The 16,518-nt window shown below is 34.9% G+C and overlaps 1 protein-coding gene across 8 annotated transcripts in view; it reads left to right on the top strand.

Moving 5' to 3' along the window:
- Positions 1-16,518, top strand: part of KDM6A (lysine demethylase 6A) — a 252,356-nt gene that overhangs the window by 71,199 nt on the left and 164,639 nt on the right. The gene's annotated exons all lie outside the window — the stretch shown is intronic.

Raw genomic sequence — 16,518 nt, 5'->3', positions numbered from 1 at the left:
TCCACACCCTGGACCCTCTACCCCGTCCACTTGTAGGGATTCTCAATTGTCTTTAGTTTACTACAAACCCAAACCTTCATAGTTCAAACAGCAATCCACCGAGGCTCAGCCTCCCTGCCAGCAAAGATAGATTACAGCATGTGCTACTAGGGCCAACCTAACTGTCCTTTTTAACTGGCCCTAGATGATAGTGGATTTTAGTTGGAACAATAACTTAACACTAAATCGCATCTTTATAGATTCAGTGCCAAAATAGCTTTATTATTACAATTTTGTAATAGGATTAGTATTGTAAAATTTAGTTGTTCTTTCTGCAGCATGCCTACACAACAAAGGTTTTTAGTCAGAACTAAACTAGCAATTTTGTCGTTGATGCCTGAGAAGACAACACAATGTTCTGCAGCTGTATTGCCTTTTCATTGCTGACAGCTAAATATATAATATATACACATATATATATAATGGTAAACTAAGTGGAAATAATTTGTAAAGCATAAGGAAATAGAAACTAAGACCTTTTTACATTTTCCAATTTAATCACATGTATCTATACTGGCACATTCATATAATAAGCTGAAAATTCCATGTGTTTATATGCCTATAAACATGTACACACAATACTGTCATAGTATTAATTATGTATTTCTTAAGCAACTGTGTTCCAGAAAATAAGTTGGATACTAGAAATATAAAAACAAAAGTTTTATGCACCAAGGAATGATGGAGATATGTGTTTATTCAGGTATACAAAATATATAGTGCTATGTACGCAACATGCGTAAAACAAATACAAAATAAACTGTATCCAAAAGTCCCCCCAAAATGAGAATGGGTCAAGAAAGACCTTAGGCAGGAGACACCAGATTTGTCTTTGGACAAACCTGAGATTCCAACCAGGATAGGCAAAGAGAAGAGGGGCAACATTTCATATTGGGAGAATTCTGGATCCTTGTATGTATCCAAAGGCAATGAAATGAATACTAGAATTTTGAAAGTGAGAATCAGTAAGTAGTCTGGTATAGCTGGAGAATATTTGTAAGAAAACTAGAAATTTATCATGGATCTATTTTTGTGAAAAGCTTTCAGTGAGAATCAGAGGACTTATATTTGATCCTGAAGATAACTGGCTGTCACTGAATTTTATTTAGTAGGGATGCTGGAGCTGATTATACAGATTGTTTGGAGGCTTCTGTATAGATATATCAGGTTTTTTTTTTTTAAGATATATCAGTTTAATTAAATCTGTATGAGGTGATAAAGATCACCAAGTGAGAGTTAGAGAGGAGGGAGGATGGTGATATAGCAAAGGAGACTGACAGGTAGGAGTAGATGCAAGAAAGCTGTCATGGAAATGCAAAGAATAGAGAGTAGTCAACACAGATATTGTAAAGAGATCAAGAAAGATAAATATCCTAAAATCCTTAGAGTATTTCAGAGTTTGATTATTAAAAGACCATTTGTCATCTAGACCACTCTTTTTTTTTTCCTTTCATATTTGAGGAAACAAGTCTTGAATAAGACAACTGATTAGAGTTACTAAGTGACAGACTTCAGTATTTGAATTTCTGTTGACTAACCTGAGAAGATTTGGTTATTGAGAAGACTTGGCAATTAATATTAGACTGACTATTTAGAGATTTAGAAACAGATCTTTTTCTGAAAAGTATATTGCTGTCGATATTTATTCTCTTTGACCATTGCTTTATGTCTAGTAGTTAATCTTAGCATTGGATTCATTACCCATTTCCTTATAAAAAGGAGTAATTAGAAAGAACATCAGAACGATATGGTTTGCTTATGTGTCTTTTTTTGGGGTACCTTTTTGAGGTAATTTTGTGATTGTAGTTTTTCAAGAATCATGGCAAAAAGCCCCACTGGGAGATAATTTGTAGCAGTGCACATTTTGGATCATTGAAGCTCTACAGTTTTTAAAATTCAACTTGAGCTGCTTTTTATGTCTAGAACCAACTCTCATTGTCCATCTGCTATACCTGTCTTAAGATAAATTATGTATATTCAATCAATAAATATTAAGTGCTTACTATGTGCCAGACACTGCGCTAAGTGCTGGGAATACAAAAAGAATCCAAAGACAATCTCATTCCAAGAGATCATGGAAGCAAATCCATACAAAACAAGCTATATACAGGATAAATAGGAGATAATTAGTAGACAGAAGGCACTGGAATGAAGAAGGATTGGGTAAGGTTTCCTGTAGAAGGTAGGATTTCAGTTTGAACTTAATGGAAGTCAGGGATATCAGTAGTTAAAGCAGCAAATGAAGAACACCAATGAAAATACTTGGAGCTGAGAGAGTGCCTTGTTTGTGGAATAGTCAAGAAGTTTAGTGTCACTAGATTGAATTTACACTAGGGTCTCTGTATCTGCAGAGGATAAGTTTCAAGAAAGGTTAAAAACCAATGATATAGTTGAATCCTTGCTGACCCCATATATAATGTGATTTTCTTACATAAATATGTATAACAAAGTTTAATTGATGAATTAAGCACAGTAAGACATTACCAACATCAAATACAGCAATAATAAAGTATATTGTACATTATCATACACTACTGTACTCTCAGGGTGGGTGGGTGGGTGTTCAAGTACTAGAATCCCTGGTATGATGGCTTGATAAGCCTTTTTCAGGGCTTTTCACCCATTTTTAGTGTCTTAACTGGTTTTCAACTGTCACCTCTGGCTGTAAGAACCTGTAGTGTGCATAGTGGCCACACTCGAGCAAAACCTTCTTGCAGATTGACTAAACCAAGTTGAGGGAAATTGTTGGGCCACAAACTGACATATGGAGACTTCCTCCTTCGGAATAGGTGGATGAGAACAGTGTTCCAGTGGTACTGAAGGTGGCTGAAGCAAGTAGACAGATCTTAGAGCTACATCAGACATCAAAGCAGCCTGTCATCTATCACCTGACCCATCACCATTTGCCTTGACTTTTGTCTTGGTGGTGAACTTGGATAACTGTGGAAGAGAGAGTGAAGCTGATGGGTTTTTGCAACTCTGATGCTTTGCTTAAATCTAGTTCACTTGCAGGTCATGACATCACCCTGTGGTGCCATTGGCCCTTTTAGAAAACAAAGGATGATAAACAAGTCTCTGTCTTCCTGAATAATGCATTGGATGCAGGAGTCCTATAGATAACTGGTCTTCTGGATTTTATAAAATAGACTAATGAATTTTTAAAAACCCACTTTGTTTTCTTAATATATTGTCAATAGTGGTCTTTCAAAATTGCCTTCTTGCCATATGCAGAGAGTACTGGGTAAGTGAAAGAAAAGAAATATTTTCCTGATGTTACAGGGCTAGCCTAATTCAAGTTTACAGAGAAGTTGATAGAGAACTGGCTTTGGATTAAGAAGGCCCACTTCTGTTCCTCACCAGATATGTGGCCCTAGATAAGCTATTTAATTTCTCAGTTCTTCAGTCAACTTCTCTTTAAATTTTTTGATTAATTATGAAGATACTGTGGAGAAAGTGTTTTATATTCATTGGCAGAGGAAATTCCTTACTTCCATAACAAAAACATAGGTTGTGTGATATTGTTCAGATTACACTAAACCCCTATGGTATTGGTTTCTACATTTTAAATTGATTTTAGAGTTAATATAACTTAGTAGCAAGAACAATTGTTAATGCTCTTTATTATAATGCATGGGAAGCATTGAGTATCAGATTAGGTTGTCACTTAGAAAAGCAAGAAAAGTTTGGATTTACTTAAAAATTTTTTTTAATTTTTAATTTTTTATGTTTATAAAAGGAGAAAAAGTGAAAGTAAGAAAATCAGAGAGTAGATATTTACTCTGGCCGGGTCAGAACCAGGCAGGGCTTAAAGAGGCCCCAACTAAAGGGATCCCCAGAGGTAAATTAAACAAGGATTCTAGCCACGAGACTCTATATATTTATATGGGATTGTCCTGGATCATTGTGTTTTAATTAGTGGCAAAGTCAGCTAAATTTGATCATCCCATAATGTTCTTCTGGTTCTGCTCATTTCACCCTGCATCAGTTCACAGAAGGCTTCCCAGTTTTTATAGAAATCAAGCAGTTCATCATTTCTCATAGCACAATAGTATTCCATCGTCATCATATTACAATTTGTTTAGCTATTCCCCAATCAAGATCATTTACCAATTTTTTGCTACCATAAAGAGCACGGCTCTGAATATTTTTGTACAAACGTTTAAAAAAAATCTCTTTAGGGGTACAAACCTAGTAGTGGTTTTGCAGTCTACTCCTATTTAAAAAATGAACAAAAACAATGCCTATGTAAAAAAAATATTTAGAAGCAAAACAGACCTTCAGAAAAGCTGAATCCAGAATTTTTTTTTCCCCATTTTGTACATTTGATTCCATCACCTCTCTTTCGATTTATTGTTGTTCATTGTTTTGGTCAGTTTTTATTTTAATTTTGTTTTAAAAATATTTTTCCATGTTTACATAATTCTTTTTTTTCCCCTCTCCCCTCCTGGATCAATAAGCCCTTCTACTGGGTTATACAAATGTTGTCACTTATACCTATTTCTATATTATTAATTTTTGCAATGGAGCAATCTTTTAAAACCAAAAACCCCTCATCGTATATCCATATAAACAAATGATGAGTCATTTGTTTTTCTTCTATGTTTCTACTCCCACAGTTCTTTCTCATAAGTCCCTTGGGATTGCCTTGTAGTAGCAAAGTCCATTACTTTGGATTATTCAACAACGTTTCACTTTCTGTGAATAATGTTCTCTTGGTTCTGCTTATTTCATTCTGCATAATTTCCGATAGGTTCTTCCAGTTCGTATAGAAATCCTCCAGTTCATCATTCCTTACAGCACAGTAGTATATCAGAATTTGTTCAGCCATTTCCCAATTGAGGGACACTACCTCATTTTTTTGGTCAGAATTCTTAAATCTTTTAAAGTTATTAATTTTTACAATCATGTTATTTTATTAATTATTGTCCTGATTCTGAATTAGTTCATATAAATCTGAAGAATTTTTTTCTGAAAACATTCTTTTCATCAATTCTCATGAAATAGTATTTTCTTTACATTTCTTTACCATAATTTGTTAAGCCATTCTCAATTTGGTGGTACCCCATAGCTTCTAATTCTTTAACACTTAAAAAAAGGACTATATATATTTTTGTGCATATGAATCTCTTTACCATTTTTTTAGGGGGTTAGATATTAATAATGAGGTATTAGATGGAATCTGCACAATTAATATTTTGAGGGAAGGAGTTACTGTTTTAAATTGTTTTTCAGAATAGTTAGATGAATTAATAGTGTCACCATCAGTGCATTAGTGATCCAGCATTCCAATATTAACTTTTTATTGTTTTTATTATTGTATAGATAGACCTGGATTTCTCTGGTTCGAACTCAGATCACGTAGGACTTTTGGTGGTCTGATCCAACATAGAGGTCGTAAACCCTAATTGTTGATATGGGGTAACTTGTTCCGTTGATCAAAATTTGGGTCAATTACTGGCTGATGGCACTTAGAATGGTTGATCTTGGTTATATCATTCAGAGGATTTTTTTGTGCTCTAAGGTCATTCCAACCAAAGATTTAACTTAATAATTTTTATAAATTTAATCCCCTTGGGAATGTTTAATGGTTTGTTGTTTGTTTATCTTAAGCTTCACAGGATCTTATATGATTCTACCTGCCTCTGCACAGGTAGGTCAATTTCATTGATTGAGAAAAAAACACAGTTAAACCTTCCTTATGCCATTCATACAAGTCTCTATTTAGGAGACAAGTGATTATGCTACCTTTGCAAGGTCAGGATACCTCACTGGGCAGGCAGTGTCTCTAGTACTTGGTATGCTAGAGGTGATGTTTTTGGTAAACAGGTGGGGTTTTAGGTTGCTGAGTTCCTTTTTAATCTGCCCTCGTAATAACACATTCCTGTGTTGGGTTAACAATGATTAAGGTAATGAGCTAGTTTGTATTTATACTTACTATTTTGTTAAGTGTTAGTGGGTTATCAGTTAACTAACTTAGGCTTATGGGAGGAGAATGAATTCTTATTACTGATTTTAGCATTATGTCTTCTATAGTGAAATAGAATCGTGCAATATAATATTAGGGGCTTTGAGAGTTTTATGGGATTAGATTAAAAATTTGTGTTTGAGCCTTTCTTAATTGATGGCTGCTTTTAGGCCTAAAATGGGATGAGGTTGACCTTCTAATTGAGTTTGTGTCTACTAGATCAAATGAGTTGTCCCTTATTTGATTAACTGTTAAGTTTAAGGTGTGCTTAAGTTGTTTAAATGCTTTGTATTAAACTTAAGGTTTAACTGAAATTTGTGTTTTGGATAACCAGCTATGTTTAAGTTCGATAGGTTTTTCACTTCTATAAAATTTTCTCACTATTTTGCTACATAGAGGAGTTGGTTCAAAATTAACTCACTTAATTTCGGGGGGTTGGGCATAAATTCTTTTTGTCCCTGTTGACTAGCTAAATCGTTATGCTAAAGGTACAAGGTTTATAAATGTCCTTGCTTTTTTATGCTATTAATTGGTCTTTCATTTTTCCCTTGCAGTACTGTTGTTATTGCTCCTGTTAATGTCTGTTCTATCACGTATACTAGGAAAATTAAAATAGTTTAAATTAGTAAATAGATAATTTATTTCATATTTGTTAGGGCTATGATTGGCTCAAAATGGTCAGAATTAACTGAAATCTTTTTTGTGTAAGCTAGATGCTTTAAAAGTTTAGCTACATTTTGATATTCCAAGTGCACTTTTCAGTACATTTACCATGTTATGACTTTTTCTTCTCTTTGTTTAGATATATTATTAGTAATATGAGTTGATTAAATTGAGGAAGGTGATGTGTGTGTGCACTATTGCCTATTTCAATTAAGCACTCTTAATTTACTACTAAATCCTCCCTCAAGCACTTTAATTTCATAATGTGATTTGTTATTCTCTATAATAGAGAATGTAGCCCATTTCTCTCCCTTTCATGTGCTACACCTTGACCTAACGTTTTTATGGAAAAATAGTTTTGCTTACTTTTTATCTTTTTTTAAGGTGGGCTGACGATGGTGGTGTATAGGCTATATTGGCAAGATAGGTTTGGGTATATCTGGGTTTATCGATTATAGAACAGGCTCCTCTAGGTGGGTTTAGAGCACTGCCAAGTCCTTTGAATTTTAAGCAATGGCTAGTAGTTAATTCTATGGTGAATAATTTTGTTATTTAATTATTTGAGTTTATGACTAAGCATAGTGGGTTATCTAACCCCAGTTTGTGTCTTAGTTGTCGTGTATCAGCATTATCAAAGTTATTTTAATTAATTATTTTAGTATTAACTAGAGCATATTACAGTAAGTATTAACTTTATTTTAATGTTTTGCTTAAACACGCTTTACGTCGGGGGTTTGTTAATTTGGGTTAATCGTATGACTGTGGTGGCTGGCATGAAATTTACCAACCCTAAATAATTATAATTTAGTCAAACTTTCATTTATGGCTTAATTTTAATCACTGCTGTTATTTTTTGACATTTTTTAAAAATAGTATTTAATTAGTTAATTTCGAATATTTTTCCATGGTTAAAAGAATCATGTTCTTCTCCCCCTCCCCACCCTCCCCCCCCCCCGCCCCCAATCCCCCTCACATAGCTAAGGCTCAATTCCTCTGGATTTTACATGTGTCCTTGATCAAGATGTATTTCCATATTGTTGATATTTGCACTAGGGTGATCATTTAGAGTCTATATCCCAAATCATATCCCCATCAACCAATGTGATCAATCAAGTTTTCTTTTGTGTTTCTGCTCCCACAGTTCTTCTTCTGAATATGGATAGCATTCTTTCTCCCAAGTCCCTCTGAATTGTTCATTGGGTCATTGCATTGCTACTAGTAGAGAAGTCCATTACATTCAATTGTACCACAGTGTATTCGTCTCTGTACAATGTTCTCCTGGTTCTACTCCTTTCACTCTGCATCAGTTCTTGGAGGTCATTCCAGTTTACATTGAATTCCTCCAGTTCATTATTCCTTTGAGCACAATAGTATTTCATCACCAACAGATACCACAATTTGTTCATCATTTCCTAATTGGAGGGCATCCCCTCCTACATTAACCTTTTTAAATAACCCTTACCTTCCATATTAAATTCAAATATTAAATGGGTGCAGTTGGATGGCTCAAATGGGAGGTTCAAATCTGGCCTCAGACATTTCCTAGCTGTGTGACCCTGGGCAAGTCCCTTAACCCCCATTGCCTAGCTCTTACTACTCTTCTGGATGGAAGGTAAGGGCTTAAAAAAAATTTCAAATATTAAGTAGTTTATTAATTAGTTCCTAAGCAGGTGATTAGACTTCTGATACCTAGTTCCAGAGTTTGTAACTAACCCTAGTACATATTTAGAGACTGGTGCTTTTCAGTTCACTAACTGAAATTTTTAGCTCTTAAAATAGATTAGTCAGTCAAATAAATGGAATGGATTGCTTTTTAAAAAATAAAATAAAATCTGGTGTCTTTACTGCCAACCAAGAGTTCTTAAAAAATGTGACTAGCCTGGGAAAATTTCCATAGGTATTCCCGCTTGGTGGATTTCTGTTATATCACTAACTTTTCAGGTAAATCTTAATATTTCTGGTGGATTTCTGTTATATCACTAAGTTTTTCAGGTAAATCTTAATATTTCTTTACATAAATTAAATTTGAGAATATGGCAAAATTGAAAAGAATAGCCAAGTTTCTCCTGAATGATATTGAGAACTTAAAAAAAAAGCTTGTCAAACTTACACAACACTGAAGCAGATTTAAAACAATTTGTGATATAAAAAACTATTTTTATTATTAAATTCATTTCAAATCAAGGCCATTCAGTTCACATTTCACATTTTCTTGCAAGTTTGTAATTCTGTACATACTAGTATATAGAGTCATATGAGCCTTTGCTTTATATATAGTGTAAGACTAAAAATGATTGAGTACTCCATTTAAATTTTATAGGATTTAATAAAAACAAAGTGAGAAAGGGGTTCTTTCAGCCGAGTGAGCAGAGCAAAGAGCAAGAGACCCAGATTTGCCATGCTCAATCTAAAGCAAAAGCCCAAGGCCCCACAGCATGGATTTCAGCAAAATTTATAAACAAACCCATGCCGGGGTTCAACCCAGGGATTGTAAAAATTAAAATTCTTTCTAATAACAAAATGTCATATTTTAGGAGGTTTATTAAATGATCATTTAAGGAATAAAGTGGATACAAAATAAAGACCATATACCCAGGGCTGATTAGCCATTTCAAAATCCCCACCTTACGACCATCACTGCTGACTTCAAGCCAAAGAAGAGCCATTGCACAATGCCAAAAAAGCACAATGCCCACTCCCTTTATCCTCTGCCTACAGGAAGTACATAATGACAGGAAGTCAGTGGGCTCTTGGAACATTTTGTTCTTTTTTAGGGTAACATTTTCAATTATACATTTCCCCCTGAGAGCCTTGGAAGACTAGTCTCTCCAATGGATCTTGTAAGCATACCAACTTTGAAATTACAGTAATTTGAGGATAAGAGGAAAAGAGAACAAAACCAATGATTGCTCGACGCATTGAGAAAAAGCCAGTTAGGGGGCAGTCCCCTTCAGCATAAGAGTATACATATAAAACAAATGCATTCAACCCCCACACAGTTCAAATCACCACATCCCAAAGTTCACTCTGGATCTTGTGGTGCAGCATGTTGTCTGTATAGGCATCTTCTTCATGGTGCCCTCTCCAAACAGTTCATTTTCTGGATTCTTAGAGGTAGCATGTTTCTTAACCTAAAATTACTCTCTAAAAGAATTTAAAACAATAATAATTTTTCATGCACCCCTTAAAGAGGATGGTTAATAAAAACACAGGGATCACTTAGGGATGCATGGCTGAGTTATAAGATATATAAGTCAATTGGCAAGAGAAATAAAAGTTATTTAAAAATCCAAATAATAAAGATAAAGGTAAAATAAATCTATAACAGGTCCTTGAATTAGGGCGCATTAAAAATGATTTAAGCAATTGTGCATTTACCTAATCAGTAGCCATGACTATAGAAAGTTTGCCACACCATGAAAGACAGAAAAGCGACTAAATTATAGGAGCCAAATTTGAGATACTTGGTAGAATGTGGGACAAGGAAGACCTGTCTTTAACACATGTTAAACAACCTTGAACCTCAAACAAGTTCTTGTTTTGGCCCAACATTTTCATCAATCCCTTCAGGATTGGTTGGTCTCTTTGACCTTGTGCTTCATTGGCACTGTGCAATGGCCCTTTTTGTATTCTCTTGTCCTGGAGTTAGAATCATTAAGCAAATTCCCATAATTAATTTTTTAAAAACAATCAGTTACACCATTTTTATAGTCTAAAGCTTTTTGGATATGCGTTGACATTAGGGGAAATGTATTTTAAACTTAATTACTGCAAAAATCAAAAAAGTTTAAAGAAAATCTCAATACTGGTGACATGTGCTTCAAATACAAAAAAATAAACAAAACTGAAAATAGTATATTGCACATGCAAGCAAAAACAATAAAAGTTTTAAATATCAAAAACATATAGGTTATAATAATTGACACACATTTTCATCTAAGGAGAGGTAGAATAGAAAGGTTTCTCACCAAAAAATGAGATCCATTTCCTTTTTAACTCAACCACTGTGTGAATACAAACAATTTTCAAAATAAAACAGTTAAAGAGTATATAATGCACATTCAAAGAAGTACCACAGTAGACCAGTTAATTACAGTACCAAACAAACCCACTATCATATTTCATATAAGTTGTTGTATGACCAAAAAAAAAAACCACCCCACTATGAACTGAAGGATAATTGTCACACTTTTTAGAGACATAGCAAATCTTTCAACCTTGGCAAATATAATTTTAAACAAAGTAAAACTTATTTGAGTCTAGAACATCACCAAGAAATCTAGATAGTTCTGGTGGAAATAAATTACCTTGAAGAGGTTTTTCAGGAGTTCTATTTCGGTGTCCTGGTTAATAGAAACACCTTGGTAGGAACATTTCTTTCTCTACCTTTAATATAGCATTTTTAGAAAACCATTAGTTAATTAAAATGATTTCTGAAGACTCCTTAGAATTACCATTTAAATTCTTAGCTCATTAAATTTTTCAAAGGTTGTTACGCAATTGTAACCAGTTTTGATGAAGTCCATCCATCCTCTATGTGACAATTCTACAAAGCCAAAATGGGGGGGGGGGGAAGCTGTTTTTATATGGGCTTATTCAATAATATTTCTTCAATATAGTTATAGGGGAAAGGTAACAATATAACAGTAGTTATAACCCAATAGTTTTAAACCGATTCAGCGTAACAGAATAGTATATGAATACTAATATATGAACAAATCCACAAAATTAAATCTTAAAACAATCAATAAAATACAATTAAGATACAGATTTCATTTTAAAAAATAATCTGAAAAGGCTTAAAATTTTAACCTCCAGTCTTGTTTAAAGTTCCTTATCTGGTATCTCCCATAGTAAGGGAGAACATGGATTTGAGGAATCTCAAACTGGGCAGGCACAAATGGCAAAGGGTTGCAGTTGGGAAATGAATTTCTGCCCTGAATTTCAGGCAAGATAAGTGAAAGATCAGTGCACTCATGAAAAAACATCCTGAATCTGGAAGTTGTTTGAAAAAGGTAATGCACTGCTCTTTCATGGAATACGCCATGCTTGTAATCAACTTCCTGTTGGGAACAGTCTCTTCTTTCTCCCCTCTACTCCCCCTGACATCCCCTGCCATGTGGAGGCTAATCGTTGCCTATGGAAAAAACACCCCAGTTTTTTTAAACATCTGCCCTGACTCCTAGCTTCTTGGTGGCAGCAATCAGCAACAGCAGTAGGGGTTGCAGTACAGTTGGAGATCAATTTTAGGAGTAGAGCTGGAGATGAGGAAGATTTCTGGGAGCCGGGGGCTGGGGCCTGGCCGGATGAGTAATTAGGGTCGGGGGCTGGAGGAAGCGGTATCAGCAATGCTAGAGTCAACAGAGAAGAACTGAGGAACATTGACTTGAGCAGGATGGGCTAGAGTCCTAAAACTGAAAACAGCTAGGCCTGTATGGAGGACGATTGGGCAAAAAGCAGGGAAAGAAAAAGCCAGCAACTCCCAAGAGAGGGTGCGGAGGGTGGGTGAGTAGTGCAGTGTACAAAAAGCCTTGGCAGGAGAAATGTGGCTTAAAAAAAATTGTCTAGGCTATGTTTAAAAGAAGAAAAATTGAATGTTTTTCTCATCCCTTTTGTTTGCCAGTGTAAGAATTAAAATTCTATCTAATAATAAAAATATTATATTTTTGAAAGTTTATTAAATGATCATTAGAAATCAAGGAATAAAGAGGATACAAAATAAAGACCATGTGCCCATGGCTGATTAGCCATTTCAAAATCCCAACCCTACCACCATTGCCACTGACTGCAAGCCAAAGAGGAGGAAGAACCTCAACTCCCCTTGCTTTATCCTCTGTCTACAAGATTTTTGCATTTTCTGTCCTGCTGCTCCTACATACCCTCTGAGCAGACATTCTTTGGGAATGGGAATTACCTTTTACCTCTTGTACTCCCTTTCCTGTTCTCTTCTCTCACATCTTTTTTTTTTTCTCCCCTGAAAATTCTAACCAAACCACCACCTTGGATTTGTTCATGGTTAGTCTATTTTTCCATTCCCTTCTCCGGTTTTGTCTCCTTTATTAGTTGTTTAACATAGGCCGTGGTACCTTAAACATTTTCATTCCTTAAATTCTTCTTTAAACAAATAAATCCTTACCTTCCATCTTAGAAAACCATATGTGTTTTGGTTCCACAGCAGAAGAGTGGTAAGGACGAGACATTCATGGATTAAGTGACTTGTCAAGGGTCACACAGCTAGGAAGGATACCTAAGGTCAAATTTGAACCCAGGATCTCCTGTCTTCTAGTCCTAGCTCTCAATTTATTGAGCCAGCCTTCATCAAGTCTTCAGAGGGCAGGGAAGCTCCAACGCCCTTCCCCCACAGGTTGCTAGACATTAATCCAATCAAAGCCTCCAGAGAGCATGGGAATGTTGAAAAGTTATTAGGAGTCTTTCCATAGCACTGTAGTGCTGTTCATGGTACTTGATATGTGAAGTTTTATGTTGTTTACAAGTCATCTACTTTTCTCCTCTCCACTTTTTTAATCAAGAAGTAGCTCCATCTTGTCTCCTGACACCCATTCCTTCTGCCATTTCATTCTGAGGTGTGGGATGTGGTTTGAGTGAGGGTACATACCTTTCTGAGTTAACAGTATTCATGTGCTTTGTATGTAGTTTCTCAAAATATTCGTTATTCACTGGGTATCACAACTTCACATAGCAAATATTTGCGAACCTTGAAAAGAAAAACTTTTTTCTTTTAAAGTTTTATTTCCTCCTCAATTACACATGTAAACAGTTTTCAACATTTTGCTTAAAAACAAAACAAAACAAAACAAAAAAAAAAACCCTTACCATCTTAGAATCAATACTGTGTATTGGTTTTAAGGCATAAGAGTGGTAAGGGCTAGACAATGGGGGTTAAGTAACTTCCGCAGGGTTAGGAAGTGTCTGAGGCCATATTTGAACCCAGGATCTCCCGTCTAGGCCTTGCTTTCCATCTACTGAGTTTCCCAGCTGCCCCTGGTTTTCAACAATGTAAAAAGGATTGTCTTGGCCCCCCCCCCCCCCCCGCCCCCCCAGTCTCATTTTACACATGCAATCACATAAAACAAATATTAACTTACATATATACACACACACACATATATATGTATATGTATATGTATATGTATGTATGTATGTATCAAATTTGCCATTCACTATGTACTATAATTGATTACTATTTTGACCTGTGTAATGGTCATCCGAAGGTGAAAAAATGGATGACAGTGGAAGAGAAATGTGGTTCTAAAATGTTAGTAGAGTTGTGTTTAGCTGTTTAAGCTTTTAAAGATGTTTCTTGTTCATTTTCTTTTTAATAGAATAATTTTTGTAAAAAGCTTTTTAGATTGCTATTCTAAGCAAATATTTAAAAAATTAAAATTAATTTTAAAATGTAGTTATTTTTAACATTTATCTACTAAAGAATTAAATATGATTATGGATTTTCAATTTGACTGATATTTTGCTACAATAAAATTTGCATCAAATGCTTCATTTTTTAGAAAATTAAAAAAATTGGATGTTTAACTTTCATTGTTGAGTTGCTATTATAAGAGGATATAAATCTTCAGTATTATTGGTGAATTAAATCTAGTGTAATCAGTGTTTCATTTCTTATTTTGGCAGCTTTAATTTTGGAAAGGACTAACCATTTTAGAATTCAGTTTGTTTCTGAGTCCTTTGACCTTTTTTTTAAATAATGCATTCCCTAACCAAAGCTAAAATAATGACTTGGAATGGCTTTTCCCATGTAGCTTCCACAATTGTTCCTCAGTCACCAAATACTTTTTTTCCTTGAGATATTTGCCTTACATATATAACTTGGTTTGCCAACTCCTGACTGTATAGAAAGAAACCAAACTTTTTGCTTTTCCAAATAATTTCCATGTTAATTTGATCAGAAGGAACAACTTTCTTCACCCAATTAGTATTTTGAATGAAATTGGTGTTGTCGGTATAGGATAATTTTTCAGTATACATATATACTTTTATTTCCTCCTTTTAAAGATATCTCATATCGTACAGACTAGAGGCCTTATCACGTTTATGCCAATACTTTGTAAACTCTTTATGAATTTTCATCCTGTGTGATGCCTTTTTCCCCTTAAGCCCTTATATTTTTAGAATTAATACTGTATGTTGGTCCTAAGGCAGAACAGCTTTAAAGGGTAGGTAGTGGGGGGGGGGGGTGTTAAGCGTTTTGCCCATTGTCACACAGCTAGGAATCCTCTATAGCCAGATCTGAACCCTTACGTGACTCAATCCACTGAGTCACCTAGGTTGTCCCTGTGGTGTATTTTTTTTTAAATTTAATTTATTTAGTCAATTTAGAACATTATTCCTTGGTTACAAGAATTATATTCTTTCCCTCCCTCCCCTCTCCCCACCCTTCCTGCAGGCGACATGCAATTTCATATTGGGTATTACATGTGTCCATGTTGTTGGTGTTTGTATTATGATGTTCATTTAGAGTCTACATCCCTAACCATATCTCCTTGACCTATGTATTGAAGCACTTGTTTTTTCTTCTGTGTTTCTACTCTCACAGTTTTCCCTCTGAATATGGATAGTGTCCTTTCTCATAAGCACCTCAGAATTGTCCTGGATCATTGCATTGCTGCTAGTATAAAAGTCCATATTTATGTATTGCCATTTCATGCTATACAGTTTGTCACTGTTCCCTCTTAGTGTACTTCTTTTAGCTGCCTGGGTGATAACAATTTTTTTAAGAGTTACCAATGACCTCTTTTCTTATAGGGATACATATCATTTTAACTTATTTGGTCTCTTTTTTTTTGTTTTGTTTTTCTTTTCCCCCTCTTTTTTAATTACCTTTTGATGATTCTCTTTACTTTTGTGCTTGGTTGGGCATCAAATTTTCTGTTCAGGTCTAGTCTTTTCTTTTCAAATGTTTGGAATTCTTCTATTTTGTTAAATGACCATACTTTCCCCTGTAAGAAAATAGTCAGTTTTGAAGAGTAGTTAATTCTTGGTTGTAGACATCATATTCCATACCTTTCCATCCTTCAGTGTAGATACAGCCAGATCCTGCATTATCCTCTCTGTGGTTCCATGATATCTGAATGATTTCTCAGCAGCTTGTAATATTTTTTCCTCAGTCTGATTGTTCTTGAATTTGGCTATAACATTCCTGGGTGTTGTCATTTGTGAATTAAGTACAGGAGGTAATCTGTAGATTCTTTTAATCTCCAGTTTTTCCTCTTTTTATAATATCAGGGCAGTAATTTCCTGTAGTATGATGTACAGTCTTTTTCTTTTGTCATGGTCTTCTGGTAAACCAATGATTCTTAAGTTATCTGTCCTGGAACGATTTTCTAAATCTTCTGTTTTGTGAATGAGATGCTTCATATTTTCCTGAATTTTTTCATTCTTTAGATTTTGTTTTATAGTGTCCTGCTGCCTTGTGAAGTCACTTGATTCTGCTTCTTAAAGACTGGATTTTCTCCCTGGCTTTTTGGTCATCCTTCTCTTTCTGGTCAGATTTTCTTTGGAGGTCATCTTTCATCCTCTTTACCTCATCTTTCATCTCCTTTGCCTCAGTTTCAAGGTTGATTTTGGCTTTCAGGACACTTATTTTCTCCTTTTAGTTCACATGCTTCTGTTTCCAGATGACTTATCTCAATTGTCTTTAGCCTCTCTTAATTGTATTTTGAGTTCTTTCAAAGCCTGTATCCAGTTCCTGGGTTTTCTGTTTTATTGCTTGTTGTTTCCTCCTCCTCCTCTGTTCTCTCTGGTCTTTGTTCATTGCCTGTATAGAAGCTGTCGGTTGTTTGGTCATATATACCCCTTCTTTACTCCCTGCAGTT

This window comes from Monodelphis domestica, chromosome 4, assembly GCF_027887165.1.
Source record: "Monodelphis domestica isolate mMonDom1 chromosome 4, mMonDom1.pri, whole genome shotgun sequence".
Classification (NCBI taxonomy): Eukaryota; Metazoa; Chordata; class Mammalia; order Didelphimorphia; family Didelphidae; genus Monodelphis; species Monodelphis domestica.
This window is presented reverse-complemented; position numbering and strand designations above follow the sequence as displayed.